This window comes from Macaca nemestrina, chromosome 9, assembly GCF_043159975.1.
Source record: "Macaca nemestrina isolate mMacNem1 chromosome 9, mMacNem.hap1, whole genome shotgun sequence".
NCBI classification, from domain to species: domain Eukaryota; kingdom Metazoa; phylum Chordata; class Mammalia; order Primates; family Cercopithecidae; genus Macaca; species Macaca nemestrina.
The window spans coordinates 92,494,499-92,505,263 of NC_092133.1; the positions used below are offsets into that span (position 1 = coordinate 92,494,499).

Sequence of the window (10,765 nt, forward strand, 5' to 3'; positions counted from 1 at the left end):
AGGGTTATCCCATAGTATGTAATTATCATATGCTATCTAGAATCTTAAGCAAGGTTAATAGGTTAATATTTTTGTAGGATACCATGTCATTCAATACACAACAGTGTTAAAAAAAGTTTAGTTTTAATTGTTAAAACAAATTAAGTATACACATAGATTAAATAAGACATTTCAAAACCTGCTGTATCCTCAAAGGCTAAAATGTAGATTACAAACCCTCACAAAGCATTCTTGTCTTTCTGATACCATGCTCTATGTAAAAAATGGGCATCCTTTTTAAAAAAATCTGAGGTTAAGTATTTAGAAAATTGAGTTCACAATAAATCTACATCCTAACTGATAGGAGTTACATCTGAACATTTCTCTAACGTGTGAAAATTTCTTTACTGCTACTACACCAACTAACGTTCAGGACTTCTAACTATTGCTACTATAAAGGTGTATCCAAAAAGCTCAGCCTTTTCTCCCGAATAACTTGTTGGTAAAACTATTTATTTCTAAATCTCAGAGTGCCCCTGTCTCATAATTTAATGCAGAAGAATTGTATCCTGAATACCTGACTCATGCATGACTTACAACACTGTTATATGTCAAATCTAAGAGCACCCACATTCATTTAGATTTTTGTACCCTTAATCTTCCATGTGAATGATCTTCATATAATATATAAGATCCTGTAGTAGCTAATGGGTAGCACAAATCCACTTCACACTTTTACTTAAATGTTACAAATGAAGAAAAAGCGTCAGATAACTCAAGAGTTTAATTATATTAATAAGATTTGCTCAAATAATTTCAAATACTGTCATTACCAAAAAAGTATACACTGAATATATCTATCGCTCCATCAATCTCTGGTTTTTGAAACATACAATTAAATTATTTTATGGTTTGGACTTTGGATTATTCTTCATAATAAACACTCTGATTTAGAGTAATGTATGCCACTGTGAGTTTCCTAGTTGTTTCTAGGGTGATTAATCCAATTTTTATTTTTATTTATAAAATTTTCAGAGTTGATTTTTTTAAATTAATTTCCCACATTTATTGTACCTGTAGTGTTTCTTTCCAGTAGAAGCTCTCTGGTGTTTTTTAAGGTATACATTTTGAACAAAGGCTATTCTACAATTATTTCATTTATAGAGGTTCTCACTCATAGGAATTATCTGTTGAGTAAGATTAAAGTATCAGTTAAAGGTTTTGCTAACTGCTTTATGTTTATAATTTTTTCCAGTGTAATTACTCTGGTGTCCTCTGTGGTGTACAGCATGTACAAAGGTCTTTTCAAAATAATTATGTGTATAAGATTTTTATCCAGTATTTATTTTCTAATGTTGAGGGAGGTGTGAGCATGAGTTGAGGGTTTTGCCACATTTTTTCAATTTGCGGTTTTTTCTCTGCTGTGAATTCTTTTGTGTTGAGTAAGGTTTTAGCACCTTTTAAAGGGTTTGCCATATTCTTTATAGTTTTAGTTTTTCTCTGCTATGGATTCTGCAATGTTGTGTAAGGGTTGAGTACTGGTTGAAGGCTTTGCCACATTCATTAAATTTGAGTGGTTTCTCTCCAGTATGAATTATCTGACGTTTAGTAAGGAATGAGCCCTAGTTAAAAGCTTTGCTACATTCTTTACATTTGTAGGGTTCCTCACCAGTATGGTCCAGGTGAAAGCTGATGGTGGCCTGACTTGGGGAGGCAGAAGGTGGGATTGGCTGACTTACTGACAGATTGGATGGGATGGGAATGAGGATGAAAATGGGGATGGGGATGGGGATGGGGATGGGGATGGGGATTGGGTGGGGGCAAAAGACTCCTAGGTTCTGGAAGGATCATGAAATGTTTATTGAATGAAGGATAAATGGATGCTGTCGCTGTTGCCCGGGTACTGATATGTGTCTGAGGCTTTACACACTCTATTTCAGTTACTCCTCACCAGAAGTCTAAGGACTAAGCATGATCTCCACATTGGAGATGAGGATGCTGAGGCTCAGAGAGGTTCCGTGACTTGCCCAGGATAAAAGGAAAAAGGTAAAAGGAAGAGCAGGATTGAAACTCAGGCCTGTTTGACCCCAGGTGCAGGCTCTTCGGAACTCTATCCCACCCAGCCCAGCAGGCATGCACCTAGTGGGGGAGACAAAGCCACTGTAGGGTCACGGCCCAGGAGTATAAAAGGCATATATTTGTTTTTGGTTGAAACCCCACTGGTCTATAGCCCTGGTTTGGGCAAGATGGGAAAGTGGGAACCAGGAGGCAGACACTAGCTCTTAAGGCCTAGTTAAGCTATCAACTGGCTACGTGTGCGCGGAAACATCTCATCACGTTTTAGGGCTTCCATTTCTTTCTTTGGACTGGTTAATTGGCAATGGCATCTCTGAGAAGCTGAAACTCACCTAAAAAATATAAAAATATTTTAATCTCACCTTAAAATCTATTAAATATTTTAAATCCTACCTAACATTGTTTTGTAACCAAGCGAGTTAGAGAGAAATGCCACACTTTGAGACAAATTAAGGAGTCCTTTATTAGCCGACGACTGAGAGACGGCTAACGCTCAAAATTCTCTCGGCCCCTAAGAAGGGGATAGATTTTCTTTTATACTTTGTTTTAGCGAGGGGAGGGGGATTCTAGCTGTAGCAACCTTACAGAAGTAAAACAGGCAAAAAAGTTAAAAAGGCAAATGGTTACAGGAAAACAAACAGTTCCAGGTGCAGGGGCTTAAAATCATCACAAGGTGATAGGTGTGGGGCTCTGCGTGTTATCTGCCGGACACAAACGCAGGGGCTTTGTGGTACTATCTCCTGAGCCAATTCCTGGGAACTGCGGACATTGCTTGCCTCAGTACCTTATCAGTGAATTGGGCTCTTTGATATGCTGAGAGTCAGCTTACACGAGTGAAGTCCTTGAGGAAGGGGATGGGTAAGGAGCCCTTGATGTCTTGCAAATGAAGGAGCCAAAAGGAGTCCCTCTAGTTTCCTCAGCTAAGGGAGAGTGTATTTATGTTAAAACAAGGTGAGGTATTATAACATGGCATTTTAATTCAGACACTTCAAGATCCCTCTTGGAAAAACCATCCATAATTTCAGCATGTTTTTGGAGCTGGGGCCTTTGGTCAGAAAGGATGGGAGAATGGAAATTGAGTTGTGATTCAGGATAGGGGTGCCAGGGTGCACCTCAGTGAGCTGAATGAGGCTGGGTCTCAGAACTCTTGAGCCCAGGCCAGGTCTCCAAGGTTGGTGAGGGGAACTTCTTCCAGAACCCCTCCATCCAGCCCTGACTCCTGAGAAGGAGATAGTGTGCTTCAGGTGGCAGAACCCAAGTGCCCAGGTCATAGGCAGGTTTTCTCATGCCTCACTCACCAGAGATTACCCTTATCCTATATCCTGCTAAATCACAGAGGTTTGGGGAGTTTCTTTATGCCCCCAATATAACTTGTTTGTGGAGGTCGGGGGAGTTTCTTCAGAGCCCCAATAAAACTTGTTCAATTCTAACCAGGTACTGTTAAGAATTTCTTTGTTATCTTATTATGCTTCAAGGCCAAGGAAAGCTCTAGGCACAACTCTTGGTGGGCTTTTGTTACATTCCAGGCTTTGTGTAAGGACACTGGCTCTATCAGCTTTTAGTATTTAACTTAACCACTCAGTCAGTGCTGGAACAGTTGTCATGGAACCCTGTCTGTTCAGCTGTTAGTGAGACCTGGGCTGCCACAATGAGGTTGTACAACTCCCCAAGAGGAGCCAATATAGTGGCGGGTGTGGTGGGTCAGCTGGGGAGACAGACAGCAGGATGTAGGAGTGACAGGTGGTGCAGCTATGCTGAGCCTCCTGTAAAGGCAGCAAAGAAGGCCCTGGCAGGGCAGCATGGGCCAAAGCCTCCCAACCCCTCCCATAGGCCTCGACCCTTCCAGACTCACCAGACCCCAGGCCCAGCCCCCAGTTGAGACTGGGGAAGGCAGAGAAACCAGGGCTAGTCGGGAGAAGTGGATTTCCTGGGTTCTGGGTCTGAGGATGGGGCATCCAGGAGAAAGCCTTCTGCTCCCTAGAGAGCTTCCTCTTTGGTAGCCCTGCTCCTTCTAGGAAAAATGTCCTCTCTTATTCCAACCCCAGGAGACCATAGATTTGGGGTCTGGAGAGATCTTAAAGAGCCCTCCTTCGACAGAAAGGGCAGCAGAGGGGCTGAGAGTGAAATGGCTTGTCAAAGGTCATAGGGCAAATCTGAAGCAGAACCAAGAGGGGAGTCCCAGGGGGCTCTTTCCAGGATCCCATGGATGACAGGTCAAGTGGTGAGGGAAGGAGGGAGCCTCTGCAAATGGGAATGGATGCTAGGGCTCACAAAGGTCTAACAGTTGGGAGCGGGGTTGGAAGTATGGCTGCAGCAGTACCTTTGGAGAGCCCAAATCGGCCAGGATTCGGCGGGGCCCAGCCCTGTTCCATGTTTAGAGAGGGATCTTTGAGCATCCCATCTTCATAAATTTGAGAACAGGGTCACTGAGAGGCAGCCTCTGAGGTGGCAGAGTGTATTAGTTTTCACACTGCTCTGAAGAAATACCTAAGTCTGGGTAATTTGTAAAGAAAAGAGGTTTAATTGATTGACAGTTCTGCATGGCTGAAGAGGCCTCAGGAAACTTATAATCATGGTGGAAGGGGAAGCAAACACGTCCTTCTTCACATAGCAACAGGAGAGATAAGTGCAGAACAAAGAGGAAAAGGCCCCTTATAAAACCATCAGATATTGTGAGAACTCACTCACTATCATGAGAACGGCATGGGGGAACCACTCCTATGATCTAATCACCTCCCAGGAGGTCCCTCCCCCAACACATGTGGATTAAAACCAAGATGAGATCTGGGTGGGGACACAGAGCCAGATCATATCACAGAGCCAGAAGAGCTGAGCAGTGGGATCTTAGTAAATGTTCATTAAATCAAACCCTTGCACAAGGCTGGCTTCAGAGGTGCCACCTGTACAGTGGCAGAGGTGCCACCTGTGCAGTGGCAAAGGTCCCACACTCAGAAGGGACCTGAACGTGGTTTAATGTTCTGCTATCACTGTCTTGAAATTCTTAACAATTTTTGAACAACGTACTCCACATTTTCAGTTCACACTGGGTCCCATAAATTATGTACCCAGTTTTGCCCCTGAAGCAAAGACATGGTTTGTTCATGAAGGGCCCTCCCTACTCCTCCCTGTCCATCCCACTCCAAGGTACCCTAAGTGAAGGGGAACACACAGCTAGGAGAAGGTGGTGTTTGATGATGATCTTGGAAGTCTCACCTGAGCATGGCTGGTGATGCACGTGTGTGGGTGGGAGAATTTGGCTGCTCTCTATTCTGGCAGCCTCCATCCCATGCACAAGGCCTGCACTTTGCCTCTCTGTCCCCCTGTGTCCCCCTACCTGACTCAGACCAGAAGTGTAGATGGGGGGTGGACACTGAGCCCCAGTGCTCCTGGGCCCAGCTGGAGTTCCCTGTTGATTGGGGAGATTTGGCCCCTCTGACTACTCCTACCCCATCCTCACTATGACAGGAGTTGGTGAAAGGACAGGGTGGGAGGCTTAATTAACAGCCAGGCCAGACAGCAGGCAGTGAGGCAAAGATCGGGCTAACTTTTCCTGCTACAGATCTGCTCTTCAGAGGAGGTATTCATGGACTGGCTTAGGCTGTGGCTTGTCTACTTTAGGAATATTCTTAACCCTTCCTGGGTCACTTGCCATCATCAGGCTTCTCTCTTAGAGCACAGAGCACCAGACTGTTGCCCCTCCCTGTCCCCTCCTCCCCAGTCCCTGCTTTCCTCCCTGCAGCTGAGAAGGTTAGAGTTTTCTCAGGGATGGGGCAAGTTGACTTCTGTCAAGGAAAACTTCCAGGCCCCTGGGCCCCATTCTTTGTCCTGCCCTGTGCTTTCTCCCTCTTCACTTCATCACAGCTCTGGACTCAGCAAAGTGGCAGAAGGGGCCTCACCTCAGCCCTTCATCTTATAAAACTGGAACATTAGACTCCCTCATCTGAGGGAAAACAACTAACCTGCATCCTGAGAATAAGATGGGAAGCTGTGGTCCTGGCTTCCAAACTCTGGTAGAGAAGGAGCCCCTGCTTGCCTGGCTTTGAGGCCCCATTAGGGGCAAGTTTCCAGCAGGGTGTCCCATACAGCACCCAGAGCCCCTCAATATCATGGGGTTCACTCTGCCTGGATTTTCCTCCACTCCACGTCCTTCCCAGAGTCTGGATTCTTGCAAAAGCCTAGGCCAGGATATAGGCATTACCTGTGTAAGGCCAAGGGGAGTCCCACTGTGGGCCAGGAGGGCTCAACATTAATAAATCTGAAATTCAAGCCAGACAAGGGGATAGATCTTGGCTCGGTGTCAGGGGTTTTCTGTGTCATGTTGGGCTTGCCTAAGGTGGGAGGCCCAGGACATCTGGGCCTTGTGGTGCCTTCTGACACAAGGAATTCGAGTTTGCCACCAAGAGCTAATGGGAAAGTTTGACTTGGTGATCCAGGCATAAGACTGATGATGCCACACAAATGCCCAGGGGCCTGTGGTGCACCTGACACTGTCCTGGGCAATGAACGGGTAAAGAGGACCAATAATCAATAATCATTCTCTTCCTGAGAAAGGAAGCTCTCTTGGGCTGGTTAACCAGGCATCTGGCCACAAGCCTGGGCCAGTGTTGATGGGCTCCAGCAAGTGAGTCATCCCAACTAATTCCCCCTCCTCCAGGTGATCACAATCAGCCCAGCTCCAGAAGTGAAAGAGCTGGCTGCAGATGGGGGTGAGGCCAGATGAAAATGCTTTCGCTCCCCTCAAGAGCTGCAGAGCAGACCCTTGCAAAGGGGTTCGCCGAGCTGCAGTGTCTTCAGCCTCCAATCTAGTAAGAGCCTGATGGATTGATCAAGGTGTCCTGGGAAAGATTTTGAGTTCAAAGAGACAATCCCCTCCAGAAACTCCAGGAGAATTGTGTGTGTCATTTAAAGAGTAAGAAGCTGCTGGGTGTCTTGGCTCACACCTGTAATTGCTATGCTTTGGGAGCTCGAGACAGGAGGAGCACGTGAAGCCAGGAATTAGAGACCAGTCTGGGCAACATAGTGAGATGGCCCCTCTACAAAAAAAGGCAAGAAGACCTCTCTCTTTACCCGTTTACTTGAAAGATGTGACTAGAAGACGGGAAGCTGGCTGTTGAGGGGGAGTCTCTCTCTTCATCATGCAGAGGTAGGGGAGCTTCCTGAGGCAGAGGCGTGGACGGTATTTCTGGCTCTGCAGTTCCTGAAGAAATACTGGGGCACCCAGGCTAACCTTTGGCAAAACTACGAGCTGAACTCAGGAGTCCCTGATGCCAGCCTCTCCGATGGGGTCCCCTGCTTCCCTCCCCCATGTGTCTTGCTCTCTAGCTCCCTCCCCACCAACTTCCAGGCCAGGGGCCCCAGCTGGCTGGTGGAGGATGTCTTGCTCCTCGGCAGCTGGGATTTGTAAGTATTTACAGTAACATGTAACAGATTAGGAGCTGACAGGCCCAGTGAGTGGGCAGGCCCCTTCCCAGAGGTCAGCAGCTTCATTCCCCTTTCCCGCTACCATCCTGATTTGAGGGTGTACAGGATGACAAAGAGGGAGTAGTTCAACAAGGTATGGGGTGGCAGCCTCCACAGAACTCAAAGGATGCATTTGTCCATCTGTCCCCGGCACAGTTTCCACACTCAGAGTCACTCACATTGCTCCACCCTTGCCACAGCTCACCTGTATGTCCACATGATCAAGGTCACACTGACCCCAAACACACACTCTCTCAACTCTCAACACTTCACCATCACACTCACATGTGTACACACATGCTTTTGAAATTCCACAGCCACGTGGATGCACACAGGCTCACATCTTTGCACACACAGAGGCTCACACTCACAGACCCATTGGGGGCCCAGATCCTGGTCATTCCACAGGTCTTAATAAAGGTTCTGGGAGAGAAACTTGTTTCCTGTCGAAGGCAGAGTGGGAGTGTGTTTGTGGGTGGGGCGGGGTGGGGAGGGAGAGTGTCAGAGTGCGTGTATGTTAGAGTGTGTGTGTGTGTGTGTGTGTGTAAGAGAGTATGTGTGTAAGGAGCAGGAGTGACTATGTCCTGAGTTTAGGGAGGGGGGAAGAAAAGGGAGAGATGGAGACAGGTGTGGACCAAGAGCCACTTAGAGCTGAAATCCTGGAAGGAAGCGAAGCTGAGATAATGGCAAGGCAAAGAAATAGACGCCAACAAGGATCAAGCTAGAGGAGGGCATGGACTGGGGACAGAGCCCACCCTCATGAGAAGCTGTCACATTGCTGCTCTGAAGGCCTCTGACACCAGCGCCACCTCCAGCTGGAGCTTCCTCTCTCTGGATCTTGTCACTGTGACTTTGCTTTGCTACTTGGGCAGCTAGGAGCGGTGACAGGCAGGGAAGACGGTGCCCACAGCAGCTGGCCATGCCACTCCAGCCCGGCTACCAACCCACCTGTCATTGCCAATCTTATCACCTGCGGAGTCCCAGATGAAACCAGCAATTGGTCTGGCTGCCTTTGCCTCCTAGTGTCACAGTGAAGGCCAGGGGAGCAACCGGCCTTCCTCCACAAAAGATGGGCAGGTTTAACCAGACCTTGCCCAGGTCCCTGAAGACTACAGCTGAGTCTGGGGAGAACGGGCCGAGTCTCTGCTCCCAGGCACACAGGACCTATTTATTATAAGAAAGAAATAGGAACCAGCATGAGACAGGGGCTTGAGGAGGAGGTTGGAGAAGACACGTTTTTGGCATAAACTTTGGGTCCCTGTCTATGCTCACTGCGCCGGGCTGAGCCTGCCCCTGGCCGCTTCCACCGGCAGCATCTGGTGCTGCGCCTGGGACAGCCCCTGAATGGTGGCCGATCCTGCCTGGACGTCCCGGGCCGGTTCCTAACCCACGTCCGCCGTCCCCCGCCCGGGTGGGGAGAGGCTTGCGCTGCTCCTCGCCATGCTTGGCAGCGGCTGCTGCGGATCTCTGGGTCCAGGGTCGCACACGCCCCGCCAACCCTGGCCACTGCTTAGGAGGGGACGCCCGGGGCTGCAGTTCTAGGCCCCGCAGGCTGTGGCTAGGGAGACGGCTGAGGGCCTGGAGCCAAGAGAAGCAGCAGGTCCCAGGGCCGACTCCGAAGTCGTTATCTCCAGCTTTGTTCCCGGGTCCGGGAACCAGCCGCCGCCGTCGGCCACTGTCGTGGGCGAGAACGCGGGCGCGGGGCGGTCGGGGATTCTGCTGGGCACCTCATGTGCGCGCAGGGCCCAGCTTCACCACCGCAGCTGCAGCCGGGCCGCCTGGGGCCTGCGAGTTTCCCGGGCTGCGGCGCGGTACCGCCGCGAGGAATGAGGGCGCGGCCCCGGTGGGGAAGGGGCAGGTCTGCGGCTCCGGCCACTGGGGGCAGAGAAAAGACCCCGGCGCAGTCTGGGCGCCCAGCTCCGTTCCCGCCGCGGCTAGGAGACTCCCGGGAGCGCCAGCGGCTCGGGGCCCACAGAGTCCTGGAACTCAAGGGCGGCCTTGCGGCGCAGAAGCGGGGGCAGCCTGAGACCGCACTCGGCTAGGCAGCCACGCTCCACCCACCACGCGGCCTCAGGACTCGGATTTCGCCGCTAGTTTTAAAATTGTACCCGCGTAGCCCGGAACGCTGGGAGGGGGAGTATTCTGCGCCCCTCCGGTTGCGGTCTCCGCCTTAAACTGACTTCCAGAGCTGCCTCTTCTCCCAGTAGGGGCGGGCACCGGCGTCCCACGAGGTCGCCAGTCCTCAGCCTCCGGCCCGCCTGCCTCGCTCCGGATGCGCGGGGGACCCCCGCTTCGCTGCGCTCCCCACTGGCGGCTGAGGCGCGCTGCAGGCGGGAGCTGCGGCTCCGAGATTCCGGGCGTCCCCGCCGTGCCAGCGATGGAGAAGCGCCCAGAGCTTCCAGGTCGCGGCTTCCGAAAATTCGGTTATTGAGCGGAGTTGGGGGTCAGGTTGCAAAAGGAGAGCCCCCCTCCCCCAAGTTGTAATCACCACCCGGCCCGCCGCTTCCGCAGCCGCGAGTCTAGGGCGGAGCTGATCGGTTGACAGAGCACAGAGCGGGTGGGGCACGGGCGAGCAGTTGCACAGCCTGGGAATCCGCCTCCAACCGGAGCCCAGGGGCCGGCCCCACCTTTCCCTGGGTCAACCCTCAGCCCCATTCCCTCGACCCTCAGCATCCTTCCAGGCCCAGTTCGCTTCAGAGGCGCGAGACCTGTAAGAAGGAAGAAGCGAGCTCAGCCTCAATCACCGTCCCCACCCCACTTTTGGGGCCGCTGAGCTGGAGAATTGAAGGGGGCCGGCGCCGAATTACAGCCGCTCCCTTCCCAGCCTCGCCCCGCTTTCCTTCTGTCCATGATGATTTTCTTATTGTCAGGCGACAGCCAGGCTTCCCGCGCTCCTGGGACGGGGCGGTTGGGAGGGGGCTCTGGAGCCCACGCCTACGGTCGGGCCTGGCAGGGATGACCCCAGCCCCCTGGCTGGTGCAGCGGGAACAGCTGGTTCCTGCCGGGGCGGGGAAGCGTGGACAGCTTGGGCCCGGGCGCCTGAGAGGCACTCGGGGCCTCTAAGACTTGGCCACTGTCATGGGTCGTGTGGTTGTCGCTTCCGCCCCCGCCACGCCCTCCTCCTTGGACGCGGATTCACTGGCAGATGTCAGGGACCTGGCGCCCTTGCAGGGGAGGCCCCCAGGAGCCTGAGGCGGGGACTTGAGACGCTTGGGGGCCAGGATAGGAATAACTAGCGGAAAATGTAACT

The 10,765-nt window shown here is 51.1% G+C and overlaps 1 protein-coding gene and 1 pseudogene across 1 annotated transcript in view; one reads left to right on the top strand and one right to left on the bottom strand.

The window, feature by feature from the left end:
• LOC105472068 (ankyrin repeat domain-containing protein 30B-like) overlaps positions 1-10,765 on the bottom strand; it is a 539,363-nt gene that overhangs the window by 262,894 nt on the left and 265,704 nt on the right. The gene's annotated exons all lie outside the window — the stretch shown is intronic.
• On the top strand, positions 8,860-9,557 carry LOC112423396 (uncharacterized; annotated as a pseudogene).